Source organism: Phyllostomus discolor, chromosome 8, assembly GCF_004126475.2.
Source record: "Phyllostomus discolor isolate MPI-MPIP mPhyDis1 chromosome 8, mPhyDis1.pri.v3, whole genome shotgun sequence".
Taxonomy (NCBI): Eukaryota; Metazoa; Chordata; class Mammalia; order Chiroptera; family Phyllostomidae; genus Phyllostomus; species Phyllostomus discolor.
The window spans coordinates 72,846,385-72,859,693 of record NC_040910.2 but is presented as its reverse complement, the minus strand read 5'-3'; the positions used below and the strand labels follow the sequence as shown (position 1 = coordinate 72,859,693).

At 47.9% G+C, this 13,309-nt stretch overlaps 1 protein-coding gene across 1 annotated transcript in view; it reads left to right on the top strand.

The window, feature by feature from the left end:
* The window catches only part of LOC114515347 (NACHT, LRR and PYD domains-containing protein 1-like), a 233,377-nt gene that overhangs the window by 27,994 nt on the left and 192,074 nt on the right, over positions 1-13,309 (top strand). The window lies entirely within an intron of this gene.

Genomic DNA, 13,309 nt, shown 5'->3' with positions numbered 1-13,309 from the left:
TGAGGTGACAGTGTTCTTTGTGTGTTCAAAGAGCAAAAGGGACTGGTGGATTGGAGCAGCAGTAGGAAGGAGGACAGTAAATGTCAGGGACTAGGTCATATGTGGCCGCATGAGCCATTGATAGGACTTTGGCTTTTCCTCAGAGTAAAATGGGAAGTATTGGAAAGTATTGATCGAGCAGAGACGTGACCTGACCTGATTAGCTTCACTTTTTTTTTTAAAGATTTTATTTATTTATTTTCAGAGAAGGGAGGGAGAGAGAGAGAGAGAGAGAAACATCAGTGTGTGGTTGCTGGGGGTTATGGCCTGCAACCCAGGAATGTACCCTGGCTGGGAATCGAACCTGGGACACTTTGGTTGCCAGCCCGCGCTCAATCCGCTGAGCTACGCCAGCCAGGGCGCTTCACTTTTTTTTAATTGATTTTTTTTTGAGAGGTAGAGAGAGAGAGAGAGAGAGAGAGAGAGAGAGAGGAATCAGGGGAAAGAAAGAGAGACACATTGATTTGTTGTTCCACTTATTTATGCATTCATTGGTTGCTTCTTGTATGCACCTTGACCAGGGATGGAACCCACAACCTTCATGCATGGAGATGTCACTGTAACCAAGTCAGCTACCCACCCAGGGCCTGACCTAATTTGTTTTTTAAGGGTAATTCTGGCGGTGGGACTGAGAGTAGACACTAGAGGGCAGCATCATATTCAGGGGGACAGGAGGTGATTGCCTGATCTGGGGACTAGGGGATGGGGAGGGGGTGGAGAGGATCAGGGTGGAATCCCTGGGTGTGGTGAGAATCAGGTCTGATCTATGTAAAAGCTGGTGTTGGAGGGACTAGAGGACTGATGGACGCGACAGTTGAGAGAAAGAGAGGAGTCAAAGATCGCTCCTGTTTTGGGCCTGAAACATCAATTGCTGAAATGAAGAGCCTGTGGGCAGGGAAGGTTGGGGGGACTAGGGGGAAATGGTGAAATAGGGGCTCTGGTCTGGGGTGTTCAGTCTGAGACAGCTGTGATACACCCAAGTAAATAAGTTGGGGAAGCTACTGGATAAAGGCTCTGAAATCAGAGGGACGGTTGGGGATGGAGATGCACTGTGTAGGGTCATCAGCCCCTGGAGGGCATTTCAAGCCCTGCTCCTGGATGAGGCCACCAGGGAGGAGTGCAGCTGGAGAAGGGAGGGGTCTGGGGACGACCTGGGCTCTGGGCATTCAGGGCACCATCAGGACTCCAATCGCACGTTCAGACCCCCCTCCCTCGGCATCAGGGAAATCAGGTTCACACATCAGAGGAGCCTCCTTTCCCCCAGTGGAGGTGGCCATAAGTAAATGGGTCCTCTAGTCAGGCAAGAGTGTGGGGGAATGATGTTATCTAAGCGCTAAAGGCAAACATGTCATGTCATTTTGAAGGGTTGTCTGTTGTGTAAACCAACAAAGACTTGAGGCTGTAAAACAAATTGAAATTTACTTGGGGTCTTAAGGATTCGAATCCAAGAGAGACACCGATGCGGGTAGCAACCCACGCCATGCTCTGGGCTCTGGAGAGAAGAAAGGCAGAGTTTATTAAGGCACAAGCCACAGATTGTAATTCTTTTATTCAAGTGAAGGATTACTGGCTAGGTTAACAGGGGTTATTTTCAATAGGTAACAAAGGAGTAGAAAAAAAAAAGGAAAGAAACAACATCCACATGTGTCCACGGAGCAGTGGTTGTTCCAGGATGGCTGTGGCTCCGCCTGAGCTGAGCTCAGCATCAGATTGAACAGCTCTGAGAGCTGAGGCACAGGTGCGTGGAGGCTACACGTCCTACACAGCCTCCTATTTAGTGATTCTCTTAGCAATGCCGATTAAATTTTATTTCTTCCATTATCAGATGGTTTCACTAAACTGTAGAAGGTGACTTCTGCTTCCAGGACTCTGTCCCAAGAGACATCTGCTTTATCCTAGGAGGCACATGTGAGGCTGCTCGGGGCAGGGTTCATTTGTGTGCATCTAGTGTTACCTAACCAAAAATTTGCCCTTTTTTAAAAAGCAAACATACGTTGTGTTACAGGACAAAGCTGTATAATTTATACAGATATGTTTTTGTATGTGTGTCTCTGTCTGTCTGGAAGATACAGAACATATTAGGAACAGTGGTGACCTTAGTGCAGCCAAGGCTTTGTAGCTTGCAGTACTCAGGATGACACTGTATTCACACACATTACTTAGAAATTAAAATGAAATAATACTTTAAATTACTTCTGCATTAAATCATTATTGTAACACTAATGTTACAGAACACACAAGTGGGGGCCTGGGACACTATACTATTATTGAAAGAAGGCCCCGGGTTCGTTATGTCCGCCGCCAGAGGAAAGACGTCTCTCAATACCAGAGATTTGTGAAAAGGAAAGGAAATGTTTATTTAATGCTATACAAACTTCAAGTAGTGACCTAATGTCTTCACCAAAATCCCAAAGTTCCTTAAAACACCCACAAACAGACACAGTCCTTCCTTCCTTCCCCCTTTGCCCAGTCCAGAGTACCGTATCTCAGGAAAGGAAATAGAAGTCCATGGCTTAGGTAGTCCTCTGGTTCTTCCCAGTTAGCACTCGATCTCAACTGGGAGACCTCCCTGGGTTCCTGGCACCCTCTGCTGAGTCGCCGGGATCTCTGCTAAAACCAGGTGGTGGTTCCCCCTTCTAAAGCTGTGGGGGTCCCCACTCTGCCAGGCCGCGTGGTTCCTTCTCTCTGGGATGTGGGAGTCTCCACTCTGCTAAAGACGCGTGGTTCTTTCCCTCAGGGCTGCCGAGTGGTTCTCCCTCTCTCAGGGCTGCAGGAGTCTCCACTCCGTCAAGTCCGCGTGCTTCTCCCTTCTAAAGCAGCATGGTTCTCCTCCTCAGGGCTGCACATGGCTCTCCTCCTCAAAGCAGCATGGTTCTCCTCTCCACAATGGCCGCCAAGTCTGGGTTTTAAATCCCCGCACCTATCTTCTTCTGCAGCCCCATTTCCGACTCCTCCCACACTCGGCTTCACATGCCAGAATTCGTATCCTTCCAGCTTTACTGGGCTGCCATCATGAGTCTGGGCAGGTGTGGCCCCATGTCCTGGAGCCAATCCTCTCTGAGCTCCCAGCAGGTGCTATAACGCAGGGGACCGCCCCCCCCCCCCAGTTACATCTAGGTGGGGAAGTTACTTCTGGGTGGGGAAGTTACTTCTGTTCCCCTGTCTTAGAGCTGATCACAGCTACTTAACATATCTATGCAACCAGCCAAAGGCTATAGATATGTTAAATGACCAACCCAGAGGTTAGCTGCAAGGCTGTTGCTATGCAAAACAGCTCTCAATGGCCCTGCTCCATTTGTCCCTTCCCCCAACCCACACCCTGGGTGGGGGTGGAGATATCTTAAAATCTCCTGGACACCTTGAGTTCTGGACGCCATTTTAAAATGCCTATTTGGGGTCCCCCCTCTTGGCTGCACCCTGTAACACTAATACCATGCAAAGCATTGAGCTCTTTTTCTACGTACCAAGAAATACAAATAAGTTACCTGACTTTGAGGAACCCATGATCTGAACAAGAAAGCGACTGATGTTTTTCAACTCTGTGCTACATCCCAGGTCCTGTGCTAGGAATGTTCATATTTCTCCTTTAACCATCACAGTAATTTGTAGCTTGACTGTGACATCACATCACAAACAAGATAAGGTCACAGTGGGTCGGTGACAGAGGGAGTCTCAGAGGCCAGACCTAACAGATCCAACACCCCTACATTATCCAGCCTCCAGGTACAGATGGCTGAACTGCAGAGCATCTTAGGATCTTAATGAACCGTGGGATGAAGAAACAAAGAAGGAAAGAACTCATGGAAGAGGTACCATCTCTGTTGGCCCTTAAAAAAATAAGTAGCATGTTGGCAGGCAAAATAAGAAGAAGAAAGGGATGAGTCGACTTGTATTCAGCACCGACCTCGGGCTCCAGCAGCTGGGCCAACTGCACCCATGAGCATTATGGGGTTTTATACACCACGAAATGGGCTTGTCCTCCCCATTTACGGATGCAGACACTGAGACTTGGCAAGTTTAGTGATTTGTCCAAGATTACAAAATTGCTAAAGGCTGAGCTGGGCTTCTGGACTCCAAATCCCATATCCTTTTCTCAAATCCTTGTTGACCTAGGACTGGAAGACAACAAATCCTGGCTTGTGTATCCAGAGTCCTGGATCCCAGCCTGAGTGTAGCCACTGACCTGATGTGTAAGCAGAGCAAGGCCCCTTGCTTCTCTGGGTTTCCACGCTTCCACCCACTGCCTTATGGCCATACTGAAGTTAATGAATTAGTCAAGCTCCATAGCTCAGAGCTTTGGGAACTAGAGTTCCCATGCTCACTCCCACAGATTAAACACTTTTCTCTATGACTATTCTGCTCTACCAGCCTCTCTATGCATGACCTTGACCTCCACGACCTGGGGTCTCCTCCCAGAGTTCTAGTAGCACCCTTATGATGTAACAAAAACTAAAGGTTTGTTTTTTGTTTTCAATTCCTGACACAAAGCTACTGTCACTCACCCTTGGGGTTTCTGGGGTGATAACGGTCCTCTGTACACTAGTGAGAGAAGTGAGAGCTTCTAGGGAACTTCAGAGTAGAGCCTGGTCACCAGAAAGACAAAGGCAGGACCTACAGAGACAGGGGCTGGAGATAACTCAGTCACCAAGACCACTGAGCTCAGACATGCCTAGAAATGAAACCTCCATAAAACCCTCTAAACCTTGCCCTGTGCACCTCTTCCAGATGTCTCTTCCTGAGTTCTATCCTTTCTAATAAACCCATAAGTAAAATGCTTTTCTGAGTTCTATGAGTCATTCAAGCAAATTACCTGACAGGGGCTTATTTAGGCCTCTGAATTTGTTGCCAAATTGTACAGAAAGGTGGGTGACTGAAAACTGAGGTGGGGAGCAGTGCTGTGGGACTGAGCCCTTAAACCCATGAGACCTGCAGTAAATACTAGCAGTTAGTGTCAGAGTGAAATTGAGTTATGGGACACTCAGCTGGTGTCCAGAGAGCTGGGGTCAGCATTAGTTAGGGTCAGGAGGAAATAAAACGATGTCATACCCCTCCTCTAAGCCTCACCTCCCACCACTCGGGGTCTCAGAGCCCTTCATGGAGGGCTCAGATCCTGCTGATCAGCCCACCTCCTAGGGCAGCACCTGTCACTCCTGGTAGGTCTGGCTGGTGAATTTCCAGTGTGCTGTTGACCACTAAAAACAACACACAGACACATTATATAACTTCCAGCCAAGATGGAGGTGTAGGCAGAAATGCTTCAATTCCTCACACAACCAAAAGAAGGTAACAACCAATCTAAAAACAATAAGCAACCAGAAGTGCCAGAAAATCAAACTCCATGGAACTCCAGCAATCAAAGAGTTAAACTTTCATGCAACTTGGCAGGAAGGGTGGAGACAGGAGACAGGAGAGGATGCGTGGCAAGGGGTTGGACTTCATGGGCAAGGTTGGGCTGGCTGAACGGGTAACTAAAGACTCAAAGCTGGCTATAAAATACTGTAGGGGGTGCAACAGCTGGAGAAACTCCCAGTCTCACATGAGAGAGTTTCTTGAAGAGTGGAGCTTGTGAGGAGCAAGCCAGCAGCATTGTTCCCTTTCTGACCCCACCCCCACAGATAGTGCCACAACTCAGCAAAGAGGATTTCCCCACCCTGGGGAATACCTAAGACTCCACCCCCTTACAACATAACAGGTGTGCTGAGAAAGAAATATGGCCCAAATGAAAGAACAAATCAAAACTCCAGAAAAAGAGCTAAGCGATGAGGAGACAGACAACATATCAGATGCAGATTTCAAAACACTGGTAATCAGGATGCTCACAGAACTGATTGAGCTCAGTCAAAAAATGAAGGAAGAAATGAAGGCTATGCAAAGTGAAATCAAGCAAAATATACAGGGAACCAACAGAGAAGGGAAGGAAACCAGGACTCAAATCAATGATTTGGAACAAAAGGAAGAAATAAACATCCAACTGGGACAGAATCGAGAAACAAGAATTCAAAATAAGGAGAGGCTTAGGAACCTGTGGGACAACTTTCAGTACTCTAACATCCAAATCATACAGGTGCCAGAAGAAAAGGAAGTGCAAGAACTTGAAAACTTATTTGAACAAATAATGAAAGAAATCTTCCCCAGTCTGGCAAAGGAAATAGACTTCCAGGAAATCCAGGAAGCTCAGAGAGTTCCAAAGAAATTGGACCCAAGGAGGGACACACGAAGGCACATCATCATTAAGTTATTCGGGATTAACGATAGAGAATCTTAAAAGTAGCAAGAGAAAAGGGGAGAGTTACCTACAAGGGAGTTCCCATAAGATTATTAGCTGGCTTCTCAAAAGAAACCTTACAGGCTAGAAGGGGCTGGAAAGAAGTATTTAAAGACATGAAGAGCAAAGACCTACATCCAAGATTACTCTATCCAGCAAAGCTATTGTGAGATCGGAACCACAGAGGAATTATGAGAAGACAGAGAGCTAATAGCAAAGCAAGGGATTTGTTGAAAGCAGGGTCCCTTGGGAGCAAGGGAGGGGAAGTCGAGCTGAGGCCAGTTCCCAACTCAGACCAGCTCCCATCAGGGTGGTTCTGTGCCGGGTTTTCAAAGAAAAAAAAAAAGTGCACTATGGGGAAGTAGTCTTGTAGTTGGTTACTTTGAACTGCTCTACTTTCTTCCTTCCCTTATTGGGTGTTTCTTTCCCTGGGCTCTCTAGTCGCTGGGACTTGCTCCCTCAGCTTTCTAGCTCTAGTACCTGGAAATATCCTGTCTCTGACTGATTACTTGAGTGCTCAGCCTAGTCTCTTTGTTCCGATATCCTGTCTGCTAGCTGGGGTGTCTCTATGGCAAGGTCAGACAAGACTCTCAGCTATCATTTAGAATGGAAGGGGAGATAAAGTGCTTCCCAGATAAGGTCAAGTTAAAGGAGTTCATCATCATCAAGTCATTATCATATGAAATGTTAAAGGCACTTATCTAAGGAATACAAGATCAAAACTATGAAAGTGAGATGACAACAAACTCATAACTATCAACAACTGAACCTAAAAAAAACAAAAACTAAGCAAACAACTAGAACAGGAACAGAATGAGAGAAATGGAGATCACATGGAGGGTTTCCAGTGGGGAGTGGGAGAGGAAGAATGGCAGACAAAGGTAGCATAATTGGTAAGCATAAAACAGATGGGATGAGGTTAAGAATAATATAGGAAACAGGCCAAAGAACCTATATATACAACCCATTAACATGAACTAAGGGTGGGGTGGAGAATGCTGGTGGGGTAGGGATGCAGAGTGTGGGAGGGGGAGAGTAGAAAAAAATTGGGAAAATTGCAATAGCATAATCAATAAAACATACTTAAAAATATTATATAACATTTTTAAAGTTATTAATATCTTTTGCTTAATTGGAGCCTCTTTGAAAACCTATTATATCCCATTGAATAAGTATAAAAACTGAGGCTCAGAGAATTGAATCAGCCACCCAGGGGGTCTGTGCCCAGTGAGCAATGAGCTGAAGCTCCTTCTCCCTGGGCTTCTCCAGACCAGGTCAGCTCAAGGCATCCCCAGAAACTGCTGCACACAGGAAATCAGTTAGATGATGTCCCTCCTCCATCTGTAGTGTACAGCTCTGCCAATTCTACAAAACAAGCAGAAAGTTCCCCAGGGGCCTGGTTTTGCAGTGAGGCAGGGGCTGTTCCTCTTTCGAGTGGATGTTTACTGCTTGAGTGCTGAGCAGCCCCAAGGCAGATGGACGCTGGACAGAACACAACCTGCAGTGAGGCAGGAATGAACTGGGCCTCAGGAGCCCAGAAAACTATGAGAGGCTGGGAAAGCTGCTCCCTGACCCACTCTGGGGCCCCAATAGGCAGCTGCCCTGTGAGATTTAGGGGTCCCACCCATCCTGAGACTGTGCCTAGCCACACACCCTGCTTCCTGAAGAGCCTCAGCCCTGGCTCTGTGGGCAGGCTCTGGGTGATGCACATACAGGGTGAGAATGTGAAGATGCGGGTCCCTCCATGTTACTGGCCTGCACCCAGCACCTTGGCCCAGCTGAACTACTGCCCCTGGCCTGACTGCAGGTTGGCCTGTCTGGGGTTCTGACTCTCAATTCCTGCTTTGTCCAGCACTCTGCTGGCCCCTCCCCTCACCTGGCCACACCCCCATGAGGTTTCCTGTAAAGGCCTTTGTTCAGTCCTGAGAGTGTTCTTCCTGCTTGCTGTCCCAGGCAGAGGAAAAATCTAAGGAGACAGGAGTGTGCAGCTCAGAGCTAACTCTGCACTCTGAAAGCCCACCCTGTGCTCCCACACCACCCCCCAACCTCCTGTCAGCATCACAGCACAAGGCTGCTTCCAGGACTCTAAATCCTGGAGAGAGAAGACTGAGGAGCACAGAACAGTGAGTGTGCTGAACATCCCATCCCCCATCCCTCCCCTGCACTCTCCTGATGGCCCCCAGCCCTGACCCAGCTGCTCAGTAACCTGACCTCTCCCAGTGTCCCCAGCCCCTCTGTACTCTTCCTTCCAGTGCCCTTCCCTGCCTCTCCCCTCCACCTCCCTTCCCCCAAAACCATCCATTGGCAGGTGCCCTGGGGCTTACAAAGTGGGTTCTCAATGCTTAACAGCAGTTTATAAGCTGAAGATAATGACCCATGTGGGACTCATGCATTGAGAGAAGGTTGGGGTCAAGGATGAGTGCTATTCTGTTGGAAACCGCCCTGCCTGGTATCAGAAGCTGTAACCCCACCAAGGCTGAGGCTGAGGGAGTGGCCTTGGACCATAAGCTACCAAGGAGACAAAAGCTTATCTCCCTGGCAGGAGCGCTGCTTGTGCTGCTTCATTCATAACTGAACCCGAAAGCTTGGTCAGTTAGCCAATGACGGGTAAGATTCCCCAAGGGGGGAATGATCTAAGACAGGCATGATCACGTGGGAGGCCCCCAAGAAAGGACTTTGGGGGCTACAGCAAAAGGGGGTGATGGACCCTCACTCCTCGGCTTTGACATAGCCTGAGTCCTCATTGTCTGGGAGAGAATCTCCTTATCTCTTGGCTGCCTTGGTTCCCTTGCTCCACCTAAGCCTGAAACAATGACAGGGTGTTGCAGCTCTGTGCTGAACAGGGCAGATTCCCCAGGTGATCAGGCCTAAGAAAGAATATGTAAGATCCTATGAAACCTGCTTTGTTTAGAATGCTCTCAGTTGAATGATAAGGGTCCAAGGAAAATGTAAGTTTGTCCTTTAAAGTTTTACAGCTCTTTGACCTTGACTCAAAATAGGCCCTCAGACTTCCTTGTTATCTATTGTTTGATCCTTACTTCCTAGCAATGAGTAATGAGCTTTCACCTGAATTCCTATTCAAACAAAACCAATAAAAAGCCTCTCTGGAGGGGGAGTGGGGTGCTCTCCCCACCAGGGAGAGTGGCCAAGTGGCGTGCTCCCCAGGTGAGGAGTGGCCATGGCTCCCTCCAGGAGAGAAGGTGGCCAGGGCGCTCCGCACATGAGGAGTGGTCCTTCTGTTCCTATTCCCCACAGGACCTGGTTGTCTCTGTGTATGTTTTTCTCGCGTGTTGACGAGCCATCCACAGTATTCCGAGGACACTGCCAGCAGGTGATCACTTCACTATTCTCTGCCTGTCTGATGCCCCTCACTGCACCCCCACCACAGTGAACATCCCCAAGGCTCACCAATCCTAGATTGAGATGACCAGTGGAGCAGACAAGGCCAGTGCAACAGGCCAGCTTGGTGGGGGAAGAGATGGCAGATAGTATCCAGCAGCAGCTGGCCCGGAACTTGGAGTTAATGACAAAGGAGCAGCTGAAGGAATTCCAGCAGTTGCTGCACAACCAGGATCTCTGCAAGCAGCCTCCTGGTGTGCCCACAACCCAACCAGAGAAGGTGGATAGCATGGAGGTGGCCTCACTCCTGGTGGCTCAATACAGGGAGCAGCAGGCCTGGGACCGGGCCCTGCAGACCTAGGAGCAGATGGGTCTGAGTGAGCTGTGTGCCTGAGTCTGGAAAGAGGCAGCCTTGGAGTCAGGTGAGTAGGCAAAGTGCCCTCTGAGGGCTATCTCCTGTCAGCACCCCCCATCCCCCACTGAACCCCATCAGTCCTTCCTCTGGGCATTGACTGGCAACTGCACTTTCAGAGGGTGATCCAGGCCCAGACCAGGATAGAGCTAAGAGGCTTGCTGGGGCAGAGGGGCCTTTCTGGAACTCACTACTGGCCAAGGGTATTCCCAGAAACCCATGTGGTTGACACAGCACCAGGGAGGGAGAGCTCAGAGGGCCTGAGGGACCACAGGCTGACACTCAGAAGGCACCTACAGGAAGAATGTGGGTTTAACACCTACCTCCCAAGCAGGGACTTGCCTGGTCTTGGGCTATAAGCACAGGAGGGAGTGGTCGAGAAGCAGGTTCCTATCCTGGCACCACCACAGTGGGCAAGTTGCTTCTCTACTCTCTGCACCCATCTCCCCATCTGTAAAGTGAGCAAGTAAGAACCTGCCTCCTGGGCTGTGGGAGAGTGAAACAGAGAATCCATGTTAGACATCTAGAACACAGTTTATTCCTAGGTAGATCCCCATAACTTGTTCTGCTGCTACAGTTGCTACCACTGAGGATGTCACTACTGTTAGCAGCCGTGGGAGGCAGAGGTTTTAGCTTCCTGTGGGGGGAGCTGATGCACAGAGAGGAGTTATGAGTTACATGGGGAGGGAGAGGCAGAGCTGGCACACAGATGAAAACTTCCTGGAGCCAGGTCAGGACCTGTGCCCAGCAGTGTCAGAGTGTCCTTCTGCCTGAGAGGCTGGGGCAGGCTGCAGTGGGTGCACTGGTCCCTCCTGGCCTCTCTCAATAATCAGGGTCTCTGCTTCCTGGTTCTTCTTGGTTGGAGGACCCCAGCATCAGTGCTCTAGCTCCTGCCCACCCTGCTCACCAGCCTCATCCTCCTTACCTACTTCCCAAGCCTAGTCTGCCCCATCCCTCTACTCCTCGTTCCAAGTGGAACTTTCAATAGGGTTCCCCTCCACCATGGTGCAAAACACTATGACCATGAATCCTGGGGCCCCTCCAAGACTTAGAAAGAACTTAAAACTCTTGCCTGACAGATGGACAGAGCTGGAAAGAGAGGCTTGCTGAGTTGGCATGAGAGGCCCAGGTTGGTCTTCAAGGCAGCCAATGGGTATGCACCCAGGTGAGGCTGTAGCTGCAGAAGGACCTGGGACAGGAAGCTGCATAAGGAGGACAGAGGAGCCAGGATGGGGCAGTGGGGCCAGTAGGCCTAGAAATGATCTTTCAGGAACATTCCAGTGTTGAGATCACATGCCCTCTGATTTGACAGATGGTAGGCTGAGGCCCATGCAATCTAGGCAGTGACACTAACCCAGCCAGGTGCCATGTGTAACAGGGTCCTCACCCAGACGCACCTCGGGTGCTGGTCTCAGTGACTGAAGTTCTGTGGGCTCAAGGTGGTAGGAAGTTCCAAGGAGGATTCTGTTTTCCAGGTGAACCCCAAGAGGAGGGGGTTCTCCAAGCCCGTTCCCTCTCCCGACCTCTGTCATTTCAGCCTTCCTCACACTGAGTCAGCAGGCTGAAATCTCAGCCACACCCTGGCCTCTTTCTCTTTTCATCCCAGCATCCAAGTCCATACTCACACAGCACTTGGAAACAGAGCCAGGGCTGGGACCTAGAACCAGCGATTTCTCCCTCCAGTCTACTGCTGCTTTGGGAAGGACCCCACCCCAGTTTCCATGTCCCCTTCCCTCTTCCCCTTCCTCCTGTGCCCACTCTCACTGTCTGGTACAATTACAGCTAATCCTTCTCTCAGTTTCCAATTGCACTGAATATTTTTTCCATCTCTTTCCTTTAGTCTACCTGTGTCCTTAAAGCTGAAGTAAGTCTCTTGTAGGCAGCAAGTAGTCAGGTCTTGGGGTTTATTGTTGGTTTGTTTTCATTTTTTATCCATTCAGCCAGACTATGCCCCCCCCCCATAGAGTGGCTGGAGAATTTAATCCTTTAGCATTTAAAGTAATAACTGAGAGGGAAGGACTTTTCGATTGTTTTTGTAACTGTTATGTACTTCCTTATTCCTTCCTTCCTTTCTTGCTGTTTTCCTGTGTGAGTTGATGATTTTCTACAATGGTAGCTGTGATTTCTTTCTCTTTCTCTCTTGTGTATCTGCTACAGGGTCTTGCTTTGTGTCCACCATGATATTTACATAAAACATCTTATACTTACTACAGTCTGTATTAATCTTATAACAATTTAATTTCAACCACATACACAAATTCTACCCTTTTACTCGCCCCATATTATGACATTGATGTCATCATTTATGTCTTCTATATTGTGTGTCCATTACCAAAGTATTTTAAGTACAATTATTTTTAATACTCTCTCCTTTTCTTTCTCTTGCAGTTTTACTCATTAAATTTATTACTGCAATATAATAAAAAAATGTTGTGGTAGAAAAGGAAACCACACTAGTAATAAATTTGTTGCACTCCTACCTTCGGGCACTGAGCAGTCAGTGAGTTCTGATGTCATTGCTGTCCCATTGATGAGTCAGAACTTTCCCAAAGTTCAATGCACACAGAATCTTGTCATAACACTTATTATCCAATATCCATTCAATGGAATTTGCAAGTGTACAGGTCTCCAGACCATTTCTCTAACTGTAGTAATGTACCATCTCAAGACTATATATTAAAACTATAAGGAAGTTCAACTGTAAAGAAAAAAAATGCAATTTCTTCATAAACATTGTGTCTCTTACTACCAATCGTATATTCTTTTGTGAACCCTGAAAAACTTCCCTGTAAATCTGTATATTTATACATATATATAATGAGTATGTTTATGTATAGATAGATAGATTGATAGAGTGTGTTTGTGTAAAATGTTGGTAGCTGCAATTCCTGAAAGATCAGGTGTTTTCCTTAATCATCAGTATTCGTGTCAACAAATGAATGCAGATACATATTACTTTAGGAATTAAATATATAGTTGTGAAATTTACACAAGCCAAGGGGCAAGAGGAAAATGAACTAGGTGGATGGTGTATTTGTGGGTAAATTACCAAAACATCTGTCTTTTTGAGTCAGCTGTCCCCTCACAGGTTGACCTCAAGGATATTCTCTCTTTATTGCAAGCACACCCCCAAAGGCACTGGAAGCTCCCCCACTATTATCTCACCAGGTGGTGCAGGTATTGTTACCAGCAAACAGGTTCACTTCCTGGAGAGTTTCAGAGCCAAGTAAGGGCAAAGGACAGCAACAAGGGCT